Source organism: Musca autumnalis, unplaced genomic scaffold (genome assembly GCF_047663935.1).
Source record: "Musca autumnalis isolate F117 unplaced genomic scaffold, ASM4766393v1 scaffold_1, whole genome shotgun sequence".
NCBI classification, from domain to species: domain Eukaryota; kingdom Metazoa; phylum Arthropoda; class Insecta; order Diptera; family Muscidae; genus Musca; species Musca autumnalis.
In genome coordinates this window covers 115,749,135-115,762,343 of record NW_027411644.1, presented here as the reverse complement: position 1 = coordinate 115,762,343, position 13,209 = coordinate 115,749,135, and the positions used below count along the sequence as shown (strand labels likewise).

Below are 13,209 nucleotides of genomic sequence, written 5' to 3'. Positions count from 1 at the left end.
TTCGGCCATAACATAAAAGTCGTCATTTCAGCCATTTCGGTGTGATAATGAAGCTAAAACCTTCAAAATACCGAAAATCGGGAGGGGGGCTATATGAAGGCGAGGACCTATACGACAAATTTCATATGGAACCTTTAATACCCCAAATGAAGGACAATTACTAAAGTACAGCCATTTCGCTGGAATATTCAGACCACAACCTTCAAAATAACGGAAATAGGGGGATACCGTTCTATGGCGACTATATTATGGCGTGGAACTGTACCGACAAGTTTCTAGAAAAAAGTTTTATACCCCCAACGAAGACTAAATACCAAATTTCCGCCATTTCTGAGGAATATTGAGGCCACAACCTTCAAAACACCGAAAATCGGGAGGTACGTTCTATTGGGGCTATGTGAAGGCGTGGACCTATACCGGCAAATTTCATATGGAACGTTTAATACCCCAAATGAAGACCATATATTAAATTTCAGCCATTTCGGTGGATTATTGTGTCCACAATCTTCAAAATACCGAAATTGGGAAGTACCGTTCTATGGGGGCTATATCAGAACGTAGCCCATTTGAAATACCAAACATCCTAAGAGTAGTAGAAGAAACCTCTATAAGAAATTACAAAGCTCTATCTTAAAAATTTCGTACTGTATCTTGATTTCAACAGACAGACGGACGGACATGGTTATACCGACTTAGAATTTTACCCTGATCAAGAATATATATACTTTATAGCGTCTCCAATTAATATTTCGTTGTGTTACAAACGAAATGACAAATTTAATTATACTCTCCATATTATGGTGGAGGGTATAAAAAACTCCTTATATTATCACTCATGAAATACCAAAATGGTACCAAATGTTGTACTTTTCGTAACCTTAAAAAAATACCTTCTTATATCAACAATATATACCAACCGCGATTCTCATTTCCAGCTGTAGCAATTCCCCCAAAACCAATTATAGTACTTTACATAAGTACGAATACCCGAAACCTCCTCATAATATTTCAAAATTTCTGCTAACCCTTTCATAATATGCATTTCCAAAGCCATCTCCATATCTAAACCCACATACCAACAGTGACTCGAAGAACAAATTTTAGACTTCTCCTACACCCGATACCCAATTTAAACCGATTTAGTACTTACTTAGCTGGCCCATTACAGAACATTTGTTCTATAGGCCGAACTAAGAAAAGATCTCCAATTCTCTCTATTTGTTGCTTCGCTTTCTGGAATACCGCGCCTTTTCATCTCATCATCCACTTGTTTGCGCCATCTATTCCTTGGCCTGCCAATTCAGCGTGCACCTCCAAGCGGTCCGTGTTTATACACCTTTTTAGCGGGGTCATCATCGATCATTCTTATGATATGGCCTAGCCAACGCAATCGCTGCATCTCGATACGTTTAACAATATTGATGTCGTTGTACAGCAGATACAGCTCGTGGTTCATGCTACGTCGATATTCACCGTCAACGCAGATTGGTCCGTAGATCTTTCGAAGAATTTTTCTCTCAAACACACCAAGCACTGCCATGTCTGCTTGCGCAAGTACCCAGGCTTCGGAGCCATACATCAGCACAGGTAGTATCAGTGTTTTGTAGAGCGTTATTTTTGTTTGACGAGATGTGGCTTTGTTTTTGAACTGCTTACTTAAACCAAAGTAGCATCTGTTGGCCAATATAATTCTTCTTTTTATTTCACAACTGATGTCGTTTGTTGTGTTTACGGAGGTGCCGAGGTAGACGAAGTCTTTTACTACCTCAATATTATAGGAACCAACTTCCACAGTCGGTCCAAGCTCAATGGACGCATTGCGCGTCGACACCATCAACTTGGTCTTCTCACCGTTTACCACCAGACCCACTTTAGCAGATTCTCCTTCGACCTTCATAAAGGTATCAGTTACTTCTTTTACTGATCGGTCTATGATGTCTATATCATCAGCATAAGCAAGTAACATGTGACTATTGGTGTAGATTGTGCCACTTCTTTTGACGTTTGCCTCTCGTATAACCTTTTCCAGCAGGATGTTAAAGAGATCACACGAAAGGCTGTCTCCTTGTCTGAAACCTCTTTTGGTACCAAACTCTTCGGAGAGGTTCTTTCCTATTGTAACTGAGGACCTCGTGTCAGTTAAAGTCATTTTGCAAAGACGGATGAGCTTTGCGGGGATACCAAATTCAGACATGGCTTGGAATACCTTTGAACGAAGCGGGCTGTCGAAGGCTGCTTTATAATCGACAAAAAGGTGGTAGGTGTCGATCTGCATCTCTTGGGTCTTCTCCAGGATTTGCCGCAGGGTACATATCTGGTCAATGGTGGACTTGCCAGGTCTAAAGCCGCATTGGTATGGTCCAATTATCTCGTTGACCATAATATCCCTGACACGATCTTGTAGGCAATAGGGAGTAGACTTATGCCCCTATAGTTAGAGCATACAGTCTTATCTCCCTTCTTGTGGACGGGGCACAGGATACTCAGGTTCCAATCGTCGGGTACTCGTTCTTCCTGCCAGATGGTGCTAACTAGCTGATGAATACACCTTATCAGCGTGTCGCCTCCAGCTCTGAACAGCTCGGCTGGTAAGCCATCGGCTCCTGCTGCTTTATTATTCTTCAGCCGATTTATTGCTGTCTTTACTTCATCTTGGCTGGGCGGTATATATTCAATACCATCTTCTGGGATTGGGACTGTGGTATCTTCGTCGTCTTCGCTGCTATTGGATACCAACAGTTTTGAAAAATGTTCTTTCCATATCCTGAGTGCACTATCTGTATCAGTTACCAAATTACCTTGCTGGTCTCTACAGGAGGATGTGCCTGTACCAAAGCCATCAGTTTGATGCTTGACTTTTTGGTAGAATTTTCGGACTTCATTCTGGCACCGCTTTTCCATCTCTCTCTTTTTCCTGCGGAAAAGACGTTTCTCCTCTCTCCTTTTCTCCCTGTATCTCTCTCGTGCGCTACGCGTTGCTACGGATTGTAAAGTAGCCCTATATGCCGCATTTTTCTCTTCGGTGGCAGCACGACACTCCTGATCATACCATGGATTCCTTGGTGGAGGCCTCTGGTATCCAAGGATGGACTTTGCGGCTGTTTGCATGGAGTGGGCAATGCTTTGCCATTGCGCTGATATGTTATCGGGATGAGGAGTGCTTTGATTAAGCAATTGGGCTAGTTGAGTGGAATATGCTGGCTATCTGTTCTGATTGCAGCTTACCGATGTCTAACTTTCGTGTTGTGTCTGTTCGTACTTTGTTTGCTACGTTTAAGCGGGTGCGTACCTTCGCTGCAACAAGGTAGTGGTCCGAATCAATGTTTGCGCCTCGGAACGATCGTACATCCAACACGCTCGATGAATGTCTTCCATCTATCACAACATGATAAATTTGATTTCTTGTTTTCTGATCTGGAGACAGCCAGGTGCCCTTATGAATATCGAGATGATTAAAAAATTAAAGCAGCTGCAAAGTCTATCAGCCTCATACCATTGTCAGATGTTTCACTGTGGAGGCTGAATTTCCCGACTGTTGGGCCAAAGATATTCTCCTTTCCAATTTTGGCATTAAAATCGCCTAGAATGATTTTAATGTCATAAGCAGGGCAACTGTCATATGTTTCTTCTAAGCGTTCGTAAAATATATCTTTGGTCTGTTCGTCCTTTTCTTCAGTGGGAGCATGAGCGCAAATAAAGCTGATATTGAAGAATTTAGCTTTTATTCGAATTGCAGCAAGTCTTTCATTCACTGGAGTGAAGCTGGATACCAGATGTTTTAGTCTCCGACTAACTACGAATCCGCAACCAAACTCATGCTTTAGGTCATAGCAGCTGTAATACAGTGCGTCACCTTTAGGTGTTGTTGTGACGCCTTTCCCAATCCATCGTATTTCCTGTATGGCAGTAATATCGGCCTTGTACTTTTCAAGTACGTCTGCCAATGCGAAGACTGCACCTTCCCTATAAAGAGGGCGAACATTCCAGGTGCAGATTCGCAGATCATGGTCCTTAAAACGTTTGCGGGGTTCGTCAACTTTAGAGGGGGTTGTTTTTCTTTTCTTTCGTTTTTTCATAGTATGCTGTTTTTTCTAGGGGAGGGTTACTAACCCGACGCCCAAACCCAAGTTTTTAACGTTCTTATGGGAGAACACGCGGCACATGTTAGCTCACTACCTTTAACGGGTGTTAAAGGCAGTTCCCCAGGTGACACCACGGGGAAGTCAGTGTCCACTTGAGATGAAAGAGGGACCAAGATAAATCCTGGGCTTTGTCATGTTAAAACCGCTCAGGACCGTTGCTTGGTATCTTCCATCCCCTACGTCACCCAACCGATTTAGTACTTTTCATAAATTTATGGTACGCTACTACTCACTAATATATACAATTAGAACTAAATTTAGTAACTTCGGTACATTTTTCTAACTCTCCATTAGTGACCCTCCCAAATTTCAGTTCCAGCTCTTACCGATTGCGTAATAAAAAGTGTACCATATTTAATACATTTTAGTACTTTTCGTGCTCTTCTCATCCCTACACACCAACAACAACCCACACTCAACATTTCAAGTTTCTAGCTTCAGCGGTTTCCTCTGGGCGATGATCTGTCAGTCACTCAGTTATCCACTCACACATCAGTTATCTTTTTTATGTATTAACCCAGCAAACCAACTGTCGGATGTCCGAAACGTCTGAACAATTTCGGAAGCAAAATCGTTCAGTTTTCGTTACGATTTCTAAACGATTTTTCGGAGGGGAATAGTTCATATTTTGTACCGATTTCGTTCCGATATCGGAGCGAATGCCGAAAATAAATTTTCATTCCGAATTTCCCAAGGATTTTCTTCAGATTTCGTTTCGAAATCGGGCCGAAATCGATCATATTTCGCTCCGCCATTTCGTTCTGAAATTATGTCAACCACTTGATACAGCTTTCGTTAAGATATTGTTACGATTTCGGATCCGACATCGGACGAAGCTTCCGAATTTTGTTCCGATTTCGTTACGATGTCGGTACGATTGGTTTACTGGGAAGGTACATTATTGGTCTTCTGTTGATTTTCTTCAGTCAGATAAAACTGATGTTGAAAAATGTTGCTTTTTTTTAATAATTATATTGAGATATGCACAATTTTTAAACTAAACCGGTAGTTTAAAAACCCACTTCATCAAACAGGAATAGAGATTCCACGTCTATGCCGTATACTTGCGAAAGCAGTACTCAAAATGTGTAACAAGCTGCATACATGTACATCCTTTTAAATATTTTAAATTTCCAGCTTTCTGATGCTTAGAACATGCTTTAAAACTCCAATTGGCCCCAAAAACATTTTTTTTGTCTTAATGACGACTTCAATTTACTTTCCGAGGATTTTACTTTCCCAAGAACCAACTAAATTCCCATTCAATCACGACACATAAACTTCAACGTGTGAAATTAGAAAAACCATTTGGCAAAACCAAATGTGTAAATTTGAAGGAGTACTGCAATAATTTACACTCATAACCCCCCTAACATGCAACAAATCACTGCGGAGGTTTTGCCGTGCCTAATAAAAAAGGGAAGCTCAAGAAATGTCGTCCACCTCATTTTCCATTTCCTACCCAACAAGTCGTAGATATGTCATCAGAAATGCATGGTCATTTATTTGATTTTCACCTAACCCTTCCTTCATCGTCCTTGTTTTGGGTGACCTTAAATTACGCAAGCGTGAGATTAAAATCAGAGCATTGTCGGCACAAATTAGGGATTGATTGCCTTTCACTCAATGAAATGAAAAATAATGAAAATATTCCCTTTTGGGAAAAGGGTGCAATGTGTCACGTTTTTTATGACGGCAACAGGCCACTCGCCAAACATTTCAGTTTAGTTCCCAAAGGATCATTTTGTGAAAACAACAAGGGACGAAAGGAAAAGCTGTTGGCGAAATCGTGTGTTTTTTTTTCAAAATGTCAAATGACATGACCATAAAAATGAGTTTGACAGTTAATTCACCTACTTACGGTGATAGTTGCTTATGTTTTCGTGTATTTTTATATGTTTGGGATTAGTGGTAATCAAGAAAAAATGTTTTTTGATGTTGTTGTTCTTCGAGAATTATTAAGAACAAATTATGAAGAGATTTCTATTCCATTTCTGTTAGATCCGGTTTAAGGATAATAGTGACATGTGATTGCTTATGTGTGCGCTATGAAAGCGTTACAATCTTGTAAATTCTTAAACAAATGTCGGAGCATTTTAAGCCTATAAGAACGATAAAAACTTGGGCTGGGCGTCGGGTTAGTAATCTACCACCTTTACAAAAAACATCTTACTCTAAAGTTGACGATTCCCGCAAAAGTTTTAAGGACCATAATCTGCGAATTTTCACCTGAAACGTTCGAAATCTTTAGAGAGACGGTGCAGTTTAAGCACTGCCCTTTAAAAAAATGAAAGTCTGATTTTAAATTTCTCTAAAATAAATTTGTTATGGATTACTTCTTACCGTACTCTTTGAAAATAGCATCAAAAAAGAGACATTTTAAAAGGTTGAATTTCGAGATGAATTCTATGCAAAAGTTAGGTGAAAGCAAAATATTAATACCAAACAAATGAACTCTATATAGACCAAACTTAATTCGAATATTGAAAAACAATGTATTAACTTAATTTTTATGCAGTTTTGTGTTTCTTAACTTTTGGGATTCATTAATGAACACGTGTGTTGACTGAAGCACTTTTGTAATGTCATCTCTTCAGTATAATTAAATTCCATTCAAAGTTTTAGTTATCTTTCCCCTATTTTCCCCAACGAAACTTTTTTAAAAGATCAGTAGTAGTCCAAAGATTCTATTTTCAAAATATCAGCTGCATCTTGTGTTTTTGTCATTTTTTCAAATGTGCAGGTGATACATTTCAGCTTTTTAAATATATAAAAGATGCATTGTGCGGTTCATTTATATGAAGGATACGTCAAACTATGGTCCTCAATATAAAATTTTGAAAATGCAGACATTTTGATTGATTATTACGGCTAGAACCCTAAAAATACCGAATATTGGGCGGAACCGATTTATGGGGACAATATCAAAGGGTGGATCTACATTAATCGACAATTTTCTCGTGGTAGGCTACCTCCAGAAAAGATTAAGTGGCATTTCGGCCATTTCGAATTAATAATTTTTATAAAACCTTCAAAATTGGGAGGTACCATTATATGGGGACCATATCAAAACGTGGACCCTATTCACAAATTTTTTCGCAAGAATGTTTTCTAACACTAGGGAATACCGATAGCCAAATTTTAAAGTTTAAAACATTTAGTCTCCAGTTTCACCAACGGGATGAGGGTGATAGACTTGGCTGCTGCAAAAAAACATGGTAGTTAGCAGCACAAGATTTAAGCGTCTCGACATTCATAAGGGCACCTGGCAATCATCAGATCAAAAAACAGGCAGCCAAATTTATCAAGTTGTCACCGAACCGTGTAACAAACAATTCGACTAGGATCGCTTCCTTATTGCCAAAGATATATTTTGCGAGACTGCTGTCCAAATCAGGGCTTAAAACACCATAAGATATTGTAAGAAAGGGAGGAAGGAAAAACTGCTTTCACAAGACAAAGCAAGAAATAGCTGGTTTAACTTTGTCGAATTTTTCTTGTGCCACAAACACAAGAGTTTACACATTTTCGTTCAAGTCCCGGCTAGGCCTGTTACGGTCCTGTTTGCAACGATATAATATTTTTCGTGGGAAGATCCATATTTCCTGTGATAATGACCCTAGAATTCGAAACATCTTTACTGTCACAAACAAAAACAAGTGAGCCAAGGCTATAGTTGGGCGGAGGCCGACTATGGGTACCCTACACCACTACCCCTGTGCATAAGCTTTTGACTGGTAAAATTCAAAATATTATAATTGAGATAGCTTAGCGCCTTGGCTCTGAATGTCTTCATTAATACAGGTCAATTTTGTTTAAACGCATTTAAGTGCATCGCCAGTACAACTTAAATAAAAAAATGGAAAAGTGGGATGTACGCCAACCATCTTTCTCTGTGAGACCTCCATCAACCCCCAAAATGTCGTGAGGATCCGATCAAAATTCGGACCTGTAGCGTGATTGTACAAATCCTTTACATCATTGTAAAGATGGGATTTTCTACTTTCATAGTCAGACTTTGCTTGTGGAAGGTCCCCCAACCAAAGCTGTGATATTCGTCATTATTATTATAATCACAAAAATGAAAAGTTGTATTCTATTGGTGGCTATTGTGATATCTTCGTTGTTTGACCACCTACGACAACCTACGCTACATCGTTGCAAAGTCCTACTTCTTACTTTTATTAGCAGTTTTGCTTTTGGTATACCCCTTATAGAAGCGGAGATATTCGCTTTGAAATAAAACGTTGACTTTTTCTCCAAATAAGTTTTTTGCCCATTCCGACCCCTGAATATTATCCGACCATCACCAAAATCAATAGGCTTCTTCCTCTGTAGTACCCCATTAACCCCCCAAATTTCGTGACGATCCGATCAAAATTGCGACCTGTATTCGATGCGTTACAAACTTTTTGGCCAAAACCAACTTATAATAAATACCCTCCTAACATAGTGGTGAGGGTATTATTTATTCAAACTTACATAAAAGATGGACTATATCGGTCCACTCCATCCCGTACCATACCCACAAAATTGAAATTTTTTCTATGAAGTGAAGTTTAAGGCGTGCTTACGAATCGTTTTGTAACATTCCTGATTACAATGATATATATCTTTGTTTGGTATAATCTTTGCAAAATCGGATTTTTTCTAAACTTACATAATATAATCTGACATGATCTGTATGGGTCCACTCCTTCTGGAACTTCCCCCTTAAAAACGAAATTTTCGTTTAGGGCTGTTCGGGGAAAGATGTCTATGTGATACTGATTTCAACGATATAATTATACCCGCATTCTGTAGGCCAACGAGGGTATATACAATTTGCTGCGATAAAAAAGGTATCTCTTTAAAATATTGGATATAGATCGCAATTATACTAAGATCACGTTCGAAGATTGGTCCTATTTGTCAACACCTTCCATTACGCGATCTACAAAAATCTTGAAAGGAGTAACCGATTTGGTCCAGTCTTTGTAAATCGTAATATTTCTTTCAGAAATATATCAGGTTCGAATATTCACTGGAAAATTTTAAACTCAATCCCACGGCGGCGGGTTCTTCGATACCGGATTTATCAGGAACCATATAACTCTCGTATTCTGGCCAGCGGCTGCTACCTCGGGGTACACATGTTTGTACTTGTATCGTTTTCTATGTTGAGAGCAGCATATCCCGGAATGCCTTCTTCGGATTCTTTTGGCCCATGCCGGTTTGTCATATCCGCATCTTCACCCAACTCCATGCTTCAGTAAGATGCAATATATATGGACTACATATGGACTTGTCCATGCGAGAGACTACGTCAGGTACTATGTTGTTGCATGCTGCGTGAAAACAGCGCCCAGTGAGTCGTCGTCGTCAGCCGCACACACAGCACTTAACACCAGCCGTTGTTGTTCCAATCCCTGAAAATGCATCCTTTTTGGAATTTAATTGTAATAGACTCCGAGGTAAGATTGAGGAACTAGTGGACTTCATGAGCCGGAAGAATATATTGGTCGGGGCGGTTCAGGAAACCAAGCGACAACAGCTGCAGCTTACAACGTATCGAGGAAGGATCGCATCTGAAATGGGCGTGGCGGGTTAGCTTGCCTATTGCACCAGTCTATTCAATACAGACATATGTCGCTTGAGCCTGGCTCCAGGTGTATGTCAGGTGTGGAACTGCCGAGGCAGGTTATGCACGGCCATTGAGGACCTCCTACCGGAATAAGCGGTGAGTGTCACAGTTCGCCAGACATAACCATCGTGCCACCTAGTCTGGCAAATGACGTCACCTGTCATCCCGTCATTTTTTTTTTTTTTGGATCTCTATCAGCATACCGCCCGATTTCATCACCTCTTTATTGTCACACTTTCTTTGTCATAGGAAAGTTTAATGGCCGAGATTCAGGAAGTTCACTAATCACCGCTTCAGAGATCTACCCACCAATCCTTCTGATGTTTAGTTAGCAGAACGGACGTTCCGATATAACATAACTGCTGCAGCGGCTCGACCAGTAGGTCGAATACCCGAAGTGAGACCAAACATCCCGGGAGAAGCGACGGGATTAACGAATGAGCTTGATGAGCTTCGTCGTGCCAACCGCAGTGACCCCAGAGTCAATGAGCTGACACTGGAAGTTAACATGTTGGTCGATGAGCATAAGCGGAACGAGTGATTAAATCACCTGAAGAGTTGCAACATTGGAACCGGAATAAGTAAATTGTGGGCGACTTTCGAGTTATTTCAGTATCCATTTGCTTACCAGAATATTTATTCCAAACTGACATAAAGTTTTAAGATGAGTTCCGGAAAGTATATATATATATATATATATATATATATATATAGAGTTGAGTGACGATGACTGACAGATCTACATCGCCCAGACGAAACGGCTAAAGCTAGAATCTTAAAATTTTGGGTGAGGGTTAGTCTTGGGGCGAAGGTGGTCGATAAGGCTGGGACTTTGGAAATTCGTACTAGAAGACTGCAAAAAGTACTAAAATGTACTAAAAATAGTACCATTTGTATGACTGACGGACTAATAATCAACGCCCAGACGAAACGGCTGAAACTAGAATCTTAAAATTTTGTGTGAGGGTTAGTCTTGGGGCCAAGGTGGTCGATAAGGCTGGAAGTTTAGAAATTCGTACTAGAAGGGTACGAAAAGTACTAAAAATTTTACCATTTGTGTGGCTGACCGACTAATAATCAACGCACAGATGAAACGGCTAAAGCTAAAAACTTTAAATTTTCGGAAAGGTTCTCTCTTGGTTCGAAGGTATCAGATATGGCTGGGTTTTTGGAAATTCAAACTAGAACGGTACCAAATATGGTGTTATTTGTATATGGCGAACCGGGAGAGCTAGAATTTTGAAATGGAAGTCACTGAAGGAAAGTAGGATAGATGTACGAAAGGATTTTAGAAATTCGAACCGTAAGTGTACGAAAAGTGTTAACTTGTAATAAATTTGGTACCATTTGGTATTATCTGAACGGATAGAGCTAATAGCTTCAAATTTCGAATGAGAATCAAGGTTGAGAAGTAAGGTTGATATAAAAAGTTGGTTTTTGAAATGTGTACGCATGTATATGAAAAGTACTAAATGGTACTAAATTTGGAACAATTTGTATTTGGGTGATTTGTTAAAATATGGAGGTAGTTTTTGAAATTTACGGGTACGAAAAGTACTAAATAGTAATGAATTTGGATTTGGGTGGTCGGATAGAGTTGAGATCATGGAATTTAGAATTGAGATTACGGTTGGAGTGTAGGATTGAGGTAGTTTTGGAAATTCGTACTTACGGGTACGAAAAGTACAAAATGGTACTAAATTTGGTACAGTAGTTTTGGAAATTCTAAAATGGTAATAAGTTAGGTACAATTTGTATATAGGTAATCAGATAGATCTAAAATCTTGCTATTAGGAATTATAATTATTGTTGGAATATAGAATAGGGTACGAAAATTACTAAATGATACTAAATTTGGTACAATTTGAATTAGCGTGGTCGGATAGAGCTGGAATCTTGAAATTTGGAATTAAGATTATTGTTGTAGTGTACGATTGAGGTAGTTTTGGAAATTCGTACTTATGTGTACGAAAAGTACTAAATGGTACTAAATTTGGTACAATTTGTATTTGGGTGAAAGGATAGAACTGGGATCCTGAGATTTGGAAAAAGGATTACTGTTGGATTGTAGGATTTATATATGGAGGTAGTTTTGGAAATTCTTACTTATATGTATGAAAAGCACTAAGTGGTACTAAATTCGGTACAATTTGTATTTGGTTGAACATATATAGTTGGATTCCTGAAGTTTGGTATTAAAATCATCTTTTTAGACTGTGATAGAGAGGTAGTTTTGGAAATTCGTACTTATGTGTACTAAATTGTACAAAATAAATGGAAATAAATTAGGAAGCTTTTGGTATTTTCTAAAATATAGACTGGAATTCTGAATTTTGGGATAAGGGTCAGTGTTGGTGTGTAGGGCTGAGATATGGAGGTGTTTATAGAAATACGAGCCATAAGTATACGAAAGGTAGTAAATAGTACTAAATTTCATGTAGGAATAGAGCTGTAAAAATTGGTATTAGTGCCAGTGTTGGTGTATAGAGCTGAGAAATTCATGTTATTTTGGAAATACGTACTATGAAAATTACTAAATGGTTGAATTAGAATTTGGTAAAAGTGTTATTGAGAATAAAGTGGTTGAGCTGGAATTTTGGAATTCAGTGGGGGTATTTAGCGAACGGATAAAACAATAAATCTGATATTTAAAATGTGGGTGGCCGATTTTTAGGAAATCCGAAGAACACTTAAATGAAATCATTAAAATAAAAAACTTCAATTTGAAATGCAAATTTGCAATTTGGATGTAGCAACAACAACATCTAATATACCTGAGGATGTTAACCTAACCAGTTAACAAAACGATCGTCGCATAGCGGTTGATGTGTGCGTAGGACTTCGCTAGATATCAATTTTTCAATGTAATCTCCCTACGTCATATAGCTCGATTAATTAAATTAATTAAAATAACTATCATTACAAAAAAATGTCAGTGTTCGTCATTTCTATTTTAAATATTGTTTATTTGTATTTATCTCCTTTCCGCATACGAAATTACGGGCACTTTGCTAGTTGTTTATATAGACATTTTCCTGCTTAACAAAAGCGTATAAGATTTAAAACTCAATATTGACTATTCCCGTGTATTCTTACGCATATGCCCTGTTATCGATACAGCTTTTATCCCAGTCTATATTTCCCCACCAGTTTTATTCCATTTTGCAAAGAATTTGATTGTTTTGTATCGTTTTGAGTTCGTTGAACGCATACTATTTGAGATACTTCTTTTAGTGATAACATTTCTTTGTATATATAGGTTTCCTTCTGAAATTACTATAATTTCCAAATAGTTTCCACTTAATATTAGTCCCAAAGGATTGCCGGTTAAATATCTAAATAATTAAAATCAAAGATGTTAAAAAAATTGTCTGCACCTAAAACTAAATGATTTAAAATTCCCCCCCAGAGATCAAATCGCTGCTCCAGTTATCATTTTGCGTT

The 13,209-nt window shown here is 38.6% G+C and overlaps 1 long non-coding RNA gene across 1 annotated transcript in view; it reads left to right on the top strand.

The window, feature by feature from the left end:
• Positions 1 to 13,209, top strand: part of LOC141405112 (uncharacterized) — a 179,891-nt gene that overhangs the window by 145,016 nt on the left and 21,666 nt on the right. The gene's annotated exons all lie outside the window — the stretch shown is intronic.